Source organism: Saccopteryx bilineata, chromosome 11, assembly GCF_036850765.1.
Source record: "Saccopteryx bilineata isolate mSacBil1 chromosome 11, mSacBil1_pri_phased_curated, whole genome shotgun sequence".
NCBI classification, from domain to species: domain Eukaryota; kingdom Metazoa; phylum Chordata; class Mammalia; order Chiroptera; family Emballonuridae; genus Saccopteryx; species Saccopteryx bilineata.
The window spans coordinates 14,592,004-14,606,935 of NC_089500.1; the positions used below are offsets into that span (position 1 = coordinate 14,592,004).

A 14,932-nucleotide genomic window follows, 5' to 3' on the forward strand; every position below is an offset into this window, starting at 1 on the left:
AACAAAATCACGGAGTGGGTCCATGGTGGACACGTTGGGCCACCAGTTTGCAATGTCCAGATCACGTGAAACCTCTCCTAGGTTTGGAAATTGCGAGCAGTGAAGGCTTTCTGCCATCCCGGGTGAAGGGAAGAACAGGAAAAATACAACATGGGCGCCTTCTGTCTGTGAGGCACCGCTTGTCAAGACGGGGCCTGCCCACAGGTGACAGACGTCCTCCGGCTGAGGGATCTCCCTCTCCTTCGGTAGCAAGCCTATGGTCAGCCTTCCTTTCCTGTTTAAGATGACGGCCCTTTCTCATGCTCCCACCCCGCTGGGGGAAACCATGTCAGCTGAAGACCTTTGTCATCCCCAGTGCCTTCAGGTATCAGATGAGGAGCTTGTCCTTCCAAAGGGGACGGATAAGATGGGCCATTGCAAAGCAGATCTATGCAGTAGTCTCAGTTATAGAGAAAGGTGAGGTTCTGGAAGTATTCTGTTAAACCAAATTGTGTTTAAGTATGAGAAGAATGATCGGATAACATCCGCTTTTACCGATTGGGCTGCTCAGAGGCAGTCTATAAGCAGCTGTTCATGGAGACCTAAAGAGGTATAGACTTTGTAGGAACAGAGGGGGTCAGAATTACATGCCTCGCACACGGAGCCCCTGCTCCTCAACCCGGGACCGTTATAACAGAGAACAAAGTCAGGAACAGGTAGACAGACGGAGCTGGAAAAAAGGACAAAAAGGAAGGCATTGTCTGGTCCCCAAAGAGTCTTCCCCAGGCCGCAGCTCTGAGCAGGGTGGAGCTCTTCCGGAAAACCAGAACCTGGTTTGGCGTGGTGGCCGCTGTGGTTGACAGTCACCTCCGGGAACACCCAGTCGGAAAAGGCCAGGATGGGCAGTGGCCCAACAACTTCGGCAGCCAGAGACTTCTCAGGTTGATTCACCTGCTCCTACAAGTACTTGACATCCTCAGAAGGCACCAGATACCTCATGCTTAGCAGGACCAAGATGAAATCAGCATGGCGGGCTCCTGATGGCACGGCCCTCGTGACCAAAATGCCCATGCTCACTGGGGTCTTTTGCTCTGCAAGGATAGGCATGTGGAAGGGAGGGAAGGGGCCATGCTTGTGTTGTTGTGAAAGATGAGCAGTACTCATGCACACTACGTGAGCCTGGGAGTGGCCCTGGTCTGAAGGGGGAGGGGAGACTTCTTCAGGAAGGAAGCGGAATTCATAGACCAGAAGACCACTTCCCTGGTGGCTGCAGCCAGAAAGATGTCAGAATGAGGAGGGTCATCAACAGAGCAGGCAGGACAGTCAGTGGCCCTGTCATTCTTGCTGCTCACTGGAAGGAGGAGAGTCTATTCCTCAACTCACCCTCCCTTCCAGCTCAGATCGGTTGACAAATAGACCCAATTTACCTGGAAAGGATCAAATATTAACCCAATGCGGAAGGCTCTGAGAAGGTTGGTTTGGAGAAGTGAAAGAGGAATCACACTGCAGTTGAGGGGTGAGCAGGTTTAGGGAGGTCAAGAAAGATGGGCCCACATTGCCAGTGTTCCCGTGGAAAATGTGGCCCGATGAATACAGCCCCAAATGATCAATCACACAGCCGTGAGGTGGTAGACACGAGACCTAGAGTTCACTCTAAACTGCTCCTCCACAGGGAAACGTGAAGGAGAGGGAAATAAAGGTTCCCCACCCCTCACACGCAGACTACAGAGCAGGCTGGCCCTTCGAGAAGACAGAGCTATAAAGTTAGACACCAGCTGAAAACAGAGCGGGGTCTGTAGGCCACTCCTTCCTGCTGCCCACTGAACAGGGCAGTCACCCATGAAGGTGATGCTGCCCAGCAAGGGGAGCCCTGAGATTAGGGTCTCAGGAGCTGGGGAAGCCCCAAGGGAAGGGAAGCTACAAAAGACAGCAGGACAGGTAGCTGCAGTGCCACAGAGAACCTAGAGCCCAGCAGATGCTTCCTCTGAAAGGCCATGTCTTGACCTCTGGGGAGCACCTTGGTGGTCCTTTTTCCAAAGCTTCAGTCCCCAGGTCGGGAATTCAGACAAGGGCTAGATGCAGACATGAGAAAGCCCAGGCCAGCACCACCAGGCCAGCCTGCGGTGGCCGATGGCCATGGAGCCTGTAAGAACAGGAAACCCAGGCAGCAGAGAGGGAGGAAGAAGATGTGTGGGATCATAGACGGTGCCAAGAATAGGGCAGCATCAAGGGAGAAAGCTCTAGAAGTGAGAACAGCTGAGCTCCACTTAGCAACTGTAGGGGAGATGTCTGACCTGAGTACCTACTTTCCATTAACTGGACTTCCAAGAATGTTCAGGTACGTGCTAAGAGACAGACTAGGCACGCTAGGGAGGGTCCTCAGGGCAAGCTCTGACCAAGATGGCAGCCATGCTCCACGCAGCCAGGCTGCTGAGTCCGGGGAACCTCTGCTTTCTGACAGCCCTAGGGCAGAAGCAAGCCTTAGTTTAAGGAGCCAATGGGGCTCCTTTTTCATTCTAGAATTTTGTGAGTGTGGAGATTTCCTCTTGTTTGAACATCAGTGAAAACTGGGACATGTCTATGATGACAAATCAATTCAAGGACGAATGAGATTCAGGTGAAAAGTTGGGTTTTTCCTCAGTGAAGTAAGAAGCTTTTAGCCTGACCAGACAGTGGCACAGTGGATAGAGCGTTGGACTGGGACGCGGAGGACCCAGGTTTGAAACCATGAGGTCGCTGGCTTGAGCGCAGGCTCATCTGGCTTGAGTGTGGGTCGCTGGCTTGAGCATGGGATCATAGACATGACCCCATGGTCGCTGGCTTGAGCCCAAATGTTGTTGGCATGAAGTGCAAGGTCTCTTGCTTGAGCCCAAGGATGGTGCTTGAGCCCAAGGTCGCTGGTTTGAGCGACCTGGTTTGGTCACTTACTCTGCTGGAGTCCCCTGGTCAAGGTACAAATGAGAAGGCAGCGAATGAACAACTAAAGTGCTGCAACAAAGAATTGATGCTTCTCATCTCTCTCACTTCCTGTCTATCTGTCCCTATCTGTCCCTCTGTCTCCGTATAAAAATAAAAACAAAGAAGAAGAAGCTTCTACATGCTAGCAAATTCTTTTCATTCGTATTTTTGAACTTGACATAAGCTTGGTCAGTCCAATATCCTCACTAAGACCCTGTCTCTTTCTGTGTATGCACACACCCCACCCCTCTCCTAATAATTTCTTAAGGCAGAAGCCTGAACTTGAGCTAAAATATTTATTAAGAGAAACTATAAGCAGAATATTATTTAAGGTTATGTTGACATAATTAACCACCACTGGTCCTTCGTTAACCAAGTCCTTGTTTGCCCACTCATCACTGATGCCAGTCACAGACAGACCGAGGGCCTCGGGTCCATGGAGCCATGCCGGGTCTCTCTGATCTACACTGGCGCCCACACTTCAGCCACTGTTTCCCAAGGAACCCAACCCTTGGGAACTCTTGGGGCTTACTCCAGGTAATAAATAATTACCTGTCACAAGAGCACCGCAGACAGAGCCCTAAGAAGTGATTTCAGCAATGGCCCAGCCGGCTTATGGGGATTAGCCTAATCTTCACCCCTGGCAGGCTCTCTCCTCACGACCCAGGGCTCCCCAGTCTGCCCCTCTTCCAAGCATTGGTCACAGGAAGGAGGGAAACTTGTTTGGAAATTGAACACAGCAAAGACACATTTATCCTGCAAAGGGTTCCTTGCATTAATATATATATTAATATATCTTAATATTATATATTATAGTAATGTATTAATATTAAGTAATATTAATTATTAATATTAACATATAATATACTAAGATATAATATATTATATATTAATATTATATATATTATACATATATGAGAAATGGGTATTTACTCTTCTTTGGAGTCCTAAAACCTCACTCTGGGTCCATCCACTCAACAACAGAGTGAGGCCCCACAAGAGAAGAGGACTTCCCAGTGACACCCCACTGGGACAAGAGTGCAGGGTGAACTGCTCAGCTCGTCAGGGCTGTACCTGCAAAATGGAAGCTGGCAACAGAGTGTGTTGACCCCTAAGTATGTAACAGAACTAACACCAACACCTCTCCTTGTTCAGCAAGGAGAAGGCTGAGAATAGAGGAGAAAGGCACCAGGGGTCCCCAAACTTTTTACACAGGGGGCCAGTTCACTGTCCCTCAGTCCATTGGAGGGCTGCCACATACAGTGCTCCTCTCACTGACCACCAATGAAAGAGGTGCCCCTTCCGGAAGTGCGGTGGGGGGCCGGATAAGTGGCTTCAGGGGGCCGCATGCGGCCCGTGGGCCATAGTTTGGGGACGCCTGGATCTCAGGACAGTACGTGCTTCAGAAAGTTGCATATATTCATGGACATTTCTCTGTCATCTCTGAATGACCCAATGATTCATTTTGCAAATAAAGAAACTAAGTTCCAAAGAAGTGAAAAGGCTGGTGCAAAGTCAGCCTGCGAATTATCAGACGTAAATGAGGGACCCACTCCCGGCCACTGCTGTCTGACACGCTGTCGTCTCACATCCCGTTTGTTCATTTCATAGCGTGTTGTCATCTTGAGGAAAGATGCATTTTAAAAAAATGTGTTTCCCCAGTAATTCTACTTTTAGCAAGAAGTCATTCTGCTGATAGACTCTCACATCTGTGAAACATGCATGTACAGGTTATACACTGCAGCATTTTTTAACGATTGGAAACAACCTAACTCCCCATTGATAGGGGATTATTCACATAAAGGATGGTATGTCCATGCTGTGGAATATTATGCAGTTAATACAAGAACAAAGCAGCTGTACTGAAGTGGGTATACTGACGCGAAATGAACTACAAGGTGCTGAACGATGTTAAGTGAAAAATCAAGGTACACAGCAGTGTGTGTGGCATGCTGCCCTTTGCAAAGTGTGTGTGTGTGTGTGTGTGTGTGTGTGTGTGTGTGTGTGTTTGCCTGTACAGAATAATTTGAGAGGCTGTCTAGGAAATCGGAAACAGTGGTTGCCTTCAGGCTGCTGCTGTCTGGCACAAAGTAGAAGCTTAGTGGTACCTGTTATTGGAGGGACAAGACCCACCCTGGCCCGTATTCACTTTCTACCAAGCATGAAATAGAAGTTCATGTGTCTGATTTTTCTTATTCCCCAAAGTTGACACCAGAGCTCAAGCCAAGATTTCCTGGCTTTATGGAGTGAACACCCACCTGTATCAAACATCTTTGCAGCCTGTCACATCCAGCTGGGGCCCGGCGAAGCCCAGGAAGTCTAGTGTGGGTGGCAGAGCACTTACTTCCCAATGGCAGGAGAAGAAACCCATCAGCTACTTAGCTTCCTTCAGAAGTACTTAAAAACGTCTTCTAGACAAGTCTGCCAGGAAGTAGTATTTTCTTCCTGGTAAAAAAATAAATGTGACAGTGACCCAGACCAAAACTCTGGTAAAAACCACAGGAGAAAGCCAAAATAAAAAAATGCCTCTTCTTTGTTAATTTTAAATTTTTTATTAAAGAAATAGAGTCGTCCCCTCCCCCATACTGGCAAGTAGCTCCTTCTGGGTCACACCTGGACCGGCCATTCTCCCAGATCGGCCATCCCCATCAAAGCCCATCCGCTTGGACTTCAATTCTGGTGTTTCTTCTCCAAAACGACAGCTAAACTAAACACACCAGGGGCAAATATAGGGCAACAACCCAATGGGATATATTTTCTCACAGCTGAATCTCTTATTAGCAGCAAACTAACAGTAAAGACTTTTTTTTTTTTTGTATTTTTCTGAAGCTGGAAACGGGGAGGCAGTCAGACTTCCGCATGCGCCTGACTGCGGGATCCACCCGGCATGCCCACCAGGGGGTGATGTTCCACCCATCTGGGGCGTTGCTCTGTTGCGACCAGAACCATTCTAGTGCCTGAGGCAGAGGCCACAGAGTCATCCTCAGCACCCAAGCCATCTTTGCTCCAATGGAGCCTTGGCTGCGGGAGGGGAAGAGAGAGAGAGAGAGGAAGGAGAGGGGGAGGGGTGGAGAAGCAGATGGGCGCTTCTCCTGTGTGCCCTGGCCGGGAATTGAACCTGGGACTCCCGCACGCCAGGCTGATGCTCTAATACTGAGCCAACCGGCCAGGGCCAAGACTTTAAACCAAAAACAATAATAATTGGTACCTATCAACAGTTCCAGACACCATTCTAAGCATTTTACCAAAACAATCTTATTTAATCTTTCTAAACAGCCAAGGAGGCCGGTATTCCGATTGTCCTCACTATACCGATGAGAAAACAGGTTAACTTTCCCCAGGTCCACATTTAACGAGAAGTGGACCCGTGTTGGAGCCCAGAGAGTCTGACTCTAGAATGGCGCTTGTAACCCCAATGTGGAGATGAGAAGGTGGCCCAGAGGCACTGAGACGGCCAGTGATAAAGGGATATGTTATACCCCAGGCAGCACAGCGCTCAGAGCTGATGTGGACGCCCCTCCTGCTCCAAACACACAAAAGTCCAGAATAAAGTATAATGCCAAACTGTGCCAAATGTATAGCCAAGATGCAAGGAAAGAAAGAAAACTCCCAGGAAGCCAGAGACACAGAGAGACTATAAACTGGACCAATGAGCTTGGGCAGCCAGGCAGATACAGACCCTAAGCACGGGTTCCTGAGACCCTGCTTCTAAACCAGGCCTTGGAGAAGTGCATCCTCCATGAAGAGAAGACTGGAAAAATCTCTCCCGATGGCCAAGGGAAATGTCAAAGGTAGGCGATACCTGCCGGGGCCACAGAGGAAACTGTCCACCCGAGAAACTGGGGTCCCAGGACTGAGCTCCCAGGGAGGGAGATCTGAACATAAACCACCCATGGGACCAGGGCTCTGAGCTAAGGAGCTCTTACAAAGATATTCACAACAGGCACAAGCAAATGCAAATGCCCTCTCTCTATAAACCCATGACCCAGGGCATTTAATATGGTTATTGTTTTAAATAAATTAATACATATTTTAATTTTCTCTTAGTTTTAATGTCTAATGTATTAAATATGTTTGATGCACACAACATAAACAAAAGTTCTTTGGAGTCCCCAGTGATTTTTAGGAATGTAGAGGATTTGAGACCCAAAATTTGAGACCCACTGCTCGGGTGCCTGCCAGGCTCTTAAAAGGAGGAACAAGAACCATTTCCAGATTTGTCCTGCAAAGTCGATGGCATCTGACGGAGTCTACAGATGATGTCGCATCCCATAAGCTGAAAGTTGTCTGCTTCAGCTCTGGTGTCACCCGAACCAGGCAGGGACATGAGCCCCGAGTCCAGCTGTTTGCAGCTGACCGAATGCCCTTTTCCTGTCCCCCAAGCTGCCAGGCCTCAGGGAGCTCAGGGGGGCTCAGACACCCTGTCCTGAGTCCTGGCAGCTCTGAACAGCAGGTCAGACACATGGCATCCCGGCCTCACTCAGTCACTGGTCAGCCATGGGTCTTGCCCTTTCCTTTTTAATTTTTGCATCAAGCAATTGGAGCTAAGAAAGTCTTCCTAGGATGTGGTGATGATTACAGGTGAGTTTGTCAAAGTGCTTGGAAGCTGTCAATAGTGTAAGGCAACACCATGTGTATTACACGCAAAATAGACCCTACAGAAGGGATCTCCTAATACCCAGCAGAAGGTATTCCTTTAGTAAAATAATGTTTTAATCACCATTATGAAAATGACTACCATTCTTTTAATGGCTGCATGGGATTTAAAAAAAAATGAAGAAGCAGGAAAGAGGGAGGAAGGGAAAGCAGGAGGAAGAGAGAGTGAAGATAAAATTAGATGGACAAGATTGGTCCCTTAACTCGGAATTCAATCCTGTCATCTCCTTGACAACTGGCCCTGCCGAGGGACAGGGAGCAGAGGTCAGGCCCCAGGGGTTCACCTGCCTCAGCAGAAACCCAGGCCTGGCCGCCTGGTCGGCTGCCTGGAAAACCTGAAATGGGAGGCTCCGGGCCAGCCCGCACGCGCCACCTCCCCTGCGCCCAGGGAGGGCAGCAAGTGCACAGCCTGCTGACTCCACGCGTGCTTCAGACCTGAGTGAGCAGCCTGGGAGAGCCCTGGCTCAGATCACCAGGACTTCTGTCCTGGAGTCGGCGTCTAGAGAACCTTCCTGCGTCCTGAGCCTGTCTTCTCCGAAACAATGGATTCCACACCACTTACCCCTCCCGCCCCCCCCCCCCCCCCATTTTCCAACAGAAAAACAGCACCATGCAGCCTCTGCAGTGCGGTTGTGACAGTGGCAGCTTTTGTGACCTTTCCACACTGGGCCGGATCTCGAGTGGACAGGGCTGGGTTGCATGGTCAGTGTCCAGCCCGGGTCGGGGCAGCTGTAGTTTTGTAAGGTCCCTTGGTGACTCAGATGCAGCAGTTCTGGGGTGGCCGTGCTAAGAGCCATGACCACACCAGAGGACCACCATCGCTCCTCTTCCTGCAGCATCTAACTTGCTTTTTTTCCCTAAATAAATCATTTGGGGTATGCTTATGCTATAGAGTAGACTTCAAAGTTTGCATGAACATCTTAGGAGAAAGAAAAAAAAAACCCAACCAACTTCCCACTTGCTGCGCTGTACGACCTGATTCGCACACCCACTGTCGTAAACCCACTCCCTCCCTGGGCCATTAGGGTGCTTTGTGGGCAAACGTGAACCTGGCAGGTCTGATGTGTTACCCTTTCCATGAGTACTTGCCTTTTAACAGGACCTCAGGGAGAAGAGCACATAAACCTCTCCAAAATGAAATTCGACATAAATAAATGAAATGATGTTGGGACTGTAGATATTGTAGATCAGACCATGCTTGGGAATAGCAGGAATTTGGGGCCCCTCCACTCATGGCAGACAGAGAAATAATAACGAAATAGCAGCTACAACTTACTGGGCACCTGCTGGGTGGCACGGGATCTCTGCAGGACAGGCACGCCCGCCCCACCTTATCAATGAAGAAACTGACCCTCAGAGCCACGTGCCACTGGTCACGCACCTAGCAGGTGAGATCTGCATTCAAGTGGCCAGGTCTGTTTGCCTCCAGCCAAGGTGGGGTTCCTCCAGAAAGAGAACTGACTGTAGGCAGAAGACCCCTCCTGGAAAGGCAGCGAGGAGACAAAGTAGCCTCTGTCCCCAGGAACCCTCCAGGTGAGGCATGGCCCTTTGGAGCCAGGCACTGCAGGGCAAACCAGGAAGGCTGGGCATCGGCATCAGAAGCCCTCTGGAAGCTGAGCTCAGCTGGGGTGGGGCCTGGACTGGCATCCTTAAGTGAATTCTTTTGCTTTTGTGGCTTCCCATTAACCTGCTTACTGTCATCGCAACGGTTGCTCCTATTTGTCCAAGTCCCTGGATGGGCCGTGATTAGGTTTCCAGCCAGTCATGACATTATACCTGGATCATATTTGGGTTAATTGTCTGCAGCTGGGTTAACGGCCTTCCTCTGTGACAGTCCCCACGCCCTCTGATGTCTGAACCCCTCTTTCTAACAGACTTGACCTGTGTGAGTTGTGAAGGGCATGGGGGCTTTTGTCAGATATCTGGCACCAGAGGGGACAAAGGGCAGTTATTGGAAGAGGAGCCAAGCAATTGTGCCTCTCTAATAAAACCACCTGGACAGCTAGTTTTCAGAAAAGAAACGGCGAGGAGAAGGAGGAGGGTGGGACCTGCGCCGGCACCCAGAATGGGAGACCAGAGCCCTCCGTCCTGACTCTAGGCCTGACGCACTGTCTCACCTGCGCCTCTGCCAAGGGCCAGTTACAAACCTCCCAAATCTCTCCCAAGTGTCATTACTATGCAGACCAATATTTCACTCATCTGGAATCCACCGTAGCATTTTAATGGGGAAAGCCTGCTACTCCATTTCTCTCCCCTGAAGAAAAATGGCTTAATTTCTGCAGCTGATAGATTTTTTTTCTGATCCTTCAGACAGCAAAAAACACCCTGGAAAATCAGCTGGTAGACTATCCACAGACATTTTATGATGGCCATAAAGGGCTGCGGCGGGGTGACACACCAGGCAGCATCCTGATCCGCGGCCTCGACACTGCTACTGTCAACCTTCCACAAAAGCGATGGTCAGGTTAAAAATGATTGATGGATGGATGGATGCATGGATGGACAGATAACTAAATGATAGAAAAATGAATAGATGGATGGATGGATGGATGGACCGACCGTAATAGAAGCTGTGATTTCCCTGCCATACTTGAAGAGTATAATCCCTCCACATATTTTTCCCCATGTGAGAACTTTTAAATCAGTCCAGAATCCCCAACCTACCCACTTAGCCCCAAATTGAGACAGATTTCATCAGCAGGGGGAAAAATCTATTTAGGAAGGAAATTAGAAGCAAAATTGGGGTTAATCAGGTTAGCTGTGTTTTTTATTGTTTAGCCCACAAGACTTAGAAGGATGAAATCTGCCCATCTTGTCCGGGGTTCTTCCTCTGAGGTGGTAGATGTCCTGGCTTGGCCGGGGCAGAAGGGGGCCAAGCGCAGAGGAAGGCCAAGCCCACCCCGGAATGAAAGGATTAGAATCTCATCAGAAGAGCGTGGTAGTTTAGGGCACAGATCTTGATGCCAAACCACTTAGGTTCAAATCCCAGATCTGCCATATGCTAACTTTGTGACTTCAGCAAGTTACTTAACCTCTTTGTGCCTCAATTTCCCCATTGATAAAATGGGGATAATAATAGTAAGGTGACCAATCATTCTCATTTAGGGAGGACAGTCCTTTTGTAAGATCCGTCCTCCCTCGAAAAGTGTCCTCCTACATGTTTTCCTTTTTGATATTGGAAGACTAATCTGTAAAAATCCGTATTTGATCGAGGCAGAGTTGATCCATTGTGTGTGATGTGACGTATTAGTATCTAAATGAGTATTTTTTTCTTACAATTATTATTAAAAATTAATAGGCATGTAAGCAAAATTACCATATAAAATATTACAAATGTTTTTATTATGCATTTATCATATTATAGTGTATTATTGTTGCAATGAATAAAATATTTCTTTTATTTATGATATTGTTTTCTTCAATGTTTTTTGTCCTTTTCATTGTAAAAAAGTTGGTCACCTTAATAATAGTACCTACCTCATGCAATTGTGAGGATTTAGTGAGTTAATATGTTTAAAGTGCTTAAGACAGAGGATGGTCCATTGTAAGCACTACGGGAGGTGAGCCAAATCTCCTAGACCCCCTCAGTAAGCAAGTTCATTACACAAAAGATGAGATTTTAACCCCAACAAGATCATCAAATTTAATTAACTCAGCTTTACGTTTGAAGACTGAAGGTTGCACTTAACACTCTCTTCCCTTATACTGTTTATTGATCTACCGTAGGACCCAAAGCAACACTCATTGAAAGCGATAGCCCCACCAGGGCCCAGACCCTGAATACAGAGGAAGTGAATGCTAAGGCCAGGGCCGTAGGCCAAGCCCTCCTCCCAAGGGCTTTTCCCTTCTGGATGGAAGTCTCTGCCTTCAGTTGCTGCCCATGGAGGAACCACTGGGCAGCTACATGTCCCTCAGGAAGCCCGGAAGAGCTGGCAGCCTGCTACTCCCTGATTTTTTTTTTCTTGTATTTTTTCTGAAGCCAGAAACAGAGAGGCAGTCAGACAGACTCCCACATGGGCCCGACCGGGATCCACCCGGCACGCCCACCAGGGGGCGATGCTCTGCCCATCCGGGGCGTCACTCTGTCATGACCAGAGCCACTCTAGCGCCTGGGGCAGAGGCCAAGGAGCCATCCCCAGCGCCCGGGCCATCTTTTGCTCCAATGGAGCCTCGGCTACAGGAGGGGAAGAGAGAGATAGAGAGGAAGGAGGGGGGAGGGGTGGAGAAGCAGATGGGCGCCTCTCCTGTGTGCCCTGGCCGGGAATCGAACCCGGGACTTCCGCACGCCAGGCCAACGCTCTACCACTGAGCCAACCAGCCAGGACCTACTGCCTGATTAAAGTGCCTATATTCCTAGGCATGACTTAGAAGTCGCCCAATGCCCACATTGAACTTTACTATGAAAAAAATTGTACCATTGTCTCAGTGCCCCATGTCTGCATGTCACAGTGACCAGGTAGAGAGAGATTCAGTTCCCCAACTGAAAGCGCCTGTTACTGATCCCTGCCCAGAGCTCCCTGTTCCCTCACAATGGGGACCAGAGCTCCCCTTGCTGGCCTGCAGTCATGGCGGCCTGCTTGCGTGAAGCCAGGACATTTATCTTTGGAGAACAGGATGTAGAACTAAAATGTGTCAACGTGATGGAGTACTATGTTGCCATAAAAAATGACAAGCATGTGGGTTGCATTGATGTATGGAAATGAGTATGTGAAATAATGTTAAATGGAAACAAGCAGAACACCCAGTAGTTTGCACACACTGATTACAATGCCATCAATAATCACTTCTGCACATTTCTTAAGCAGGGACTAGAAGCAAAGTTAGCACAGTGTAAATAGAGGATTATTTACTGGATTCTTCTTTACTCCCACAGAATCTTACATACTTCCTATGAATGCAAAAGAACAGGAAACGTGGACTTAGACCACCGATTTAGCTGCTGATGCAACTGCTTGGACTGGAGAGGGCACTTACAGTGCTTCAAAATATACCTTGAAGGGAACTGTCAGCCTGCAAACCTACGGGTCCGTGAGCTGAGCCGCACTGCCCCTGCCAGGCCAGCAGCAGCTCCAGGCTGAGTGCTGACTTGAGCACAGTTCTTCCAGATGGGCGGAGGACCAAACCCAGGGACACAGAATAGACAGGAGGCTTCAGATAGATTGTGCCAACTCTTTACTAAGTTCTCACTTTGCTTTAAAAGAGTGGGACCCTATTACTCTGGTGTGCCGTAATTGTGCTCTTCATCCTAGTAATGTTTAATAATAATTAAAATTATTAATAACATCTCTTTCATCTTAAAAGTGTCCCTGTTAAGAGAATAAAATAAAGGTCAGCCTGCTTAAAGAGTTCACACAGGCCCCAACTTGTTGCCTAGCAATATAAGACCTGCCCCTGCAGGCAGCTGAAACACTTGTATAACACTTCTCTCTTTCTCACATCACGATGACCAGGGAATCAGATTGGCATCTCTGTCCTCTCTTTACAAGGACACCTCGCCATGGGTATGCATTGGGATCGCTGGCAGTGCTGAGTAGAACCAGCTGGAACCAGCCCAGGGCAACTGCACCTATCTTCCCAACTCTGCCTTCAATGACGTCATGTTAGTAGCTTGAAATCTGCACTGATGGGAGTATTCACACCAAGGAAATCAGGAAATGCTACTAACTGGGCTTTTCTTCTCCCCCTCCCCCTTTTCCTGCCCCTCCCCCTCTCCCTCCTCCTTCTCCTTCTCGCCACCCCCCAGGGAGCTGGTTGTAAAATATTTAGCAGCACGCTTTGGATTGCTGGAGTCTGGAGTCTGGGAAGCTGGAATGTAAACCAACTCATGGCGTTAGCTGATCACAGGGGTTTGCACTCAGCCCCCAGACAAAGAGACAAACTGCACAGCCTCATCTCTCAGACAAATGCCAAAGAGTGACGAGAAAACTGTGGAGCGCAGTGGTCCTCCTGTGCTAAAGGAAGACATGGGCAAGCATCTCTTTTCATCTTTCTCTATGCATTAGACCGAGAACACAAACACAAATCAGTTCAATTGTCCTGGAATACGCCAGCCTGGGTCACAGCGACTCATCCACTACCTTCGCAGGCCGTGTGCACCCGATTTAAAGCAGACGACCAGGGAGCCATCAGTTCAGCACTGAGCCTTCTCTCGACACTTTTGAATCATGACTCTTTGTTTACCATACAAGTCACTGAAAAACCCTGCTCCGATTGACACCGTAACACGGGAGCCAGTACACAGAGTGGCTTATTCTTGGGCAGCCACAGTGTCTTAATTTTCTCTTCCCCATACTGCCCCTCCCACCTCCTGCATCTCCTCAGTATAAACCCTCGAGAAAGTCACACTTTGTGGTCATGGACAATTCATTACTTCCTGTCACACGCTATCTATTGTCAGCCCCCTTTTGTAACGATGGCAAACGTATGATGCACTTCTCCAAAGTTTTAAGAGGTTTCCGAAGTAAGGTACTGGCACCTGAATTCCCGCACTTGTTTCATGAGTTAGCAAAATCCAAAGGGGTTAATGGGAGAATTGAAGGTAAGGAAATTCTATCTGATCATGGAACCCAAGATACTGAAATAAAAAAATTAAAAAAAAAAAAAGAGTGGGTCTGACCAGGCGGTGGCGCAGTGGATAGAGTGTTGGACTGGGATGTGGAGGACCCAGGTTCGAAACCCCGAGGTCGCCAGCTTGAGTGCAAGCTCATCTGGTTTGAGCAAGGCTCACCAGCTTGAGCCCAAGGTCGCTGACTCGAGCAAGGGGTCACTTGGTCTGCTGTAGACCCCAGTCAAGGCACATATGAGAAATCAATCAATGAACAACTAAGGAACTGCAACGAAGAATTGATGTTTCTCGGCCCTGGCCGGTTGGCTCAGTGGTAGAGCATCGGCCTAGCGAGCGGAGGACCCGGGTTCGATTCCCGGCCAGGGCACATAGAAGAAGCGCCCATTTGCTTCTCCACCCCTCCGCCGCGCCTTCCTCTCTGTCTCTCTCTTACCCTCCCATAGCCAAGGCTCCATTGGAGCAAAGATGGCCCGGGCGCTGGGGATGGCTCTGTGGCCTCTGCCTCAGGCACTAGAGTGGCTCTGGTCACAACATGGCGACGCCCAGGATGGGCAGAGCATCGCCCCCTGGTGGGCAGAGCATCACCCCCTGGTGTGCAGAACATCGCCCCTGGTGGGCGTGCCAGGTGGATCCCGGTCGGGCACATGCGGGAGTCTGTCTGACTGTCTCTCCCTGTTTCAAGCTTCAGAAAAATGCAAAAAAAAAAAAAAAAAAAGAATTGATGTTTCTCATCTCTCTCCCTTCCTGTCTGTCTATCCCTATCTGTCCCTCTCT

General features: G+C 48.9%; 1 non-coding gene across 1 annotated transcript; it reads left to right on the plus strand.

The window, feature by feature from the left end:
* Positions 1-14,449: 14,449 nt before the first annotated feature.
* On the plus strand, positions 14,450-14,525 carry TRNAA-AGC (transfer RNA alanine (anticodon AGC)). The gene has a single exon. It is a non-coding gene; the product is annotated as a tRNA-Ala (tRNA).
* Positions 14,526-14,932: the final 407 nt, after the last annotated feature.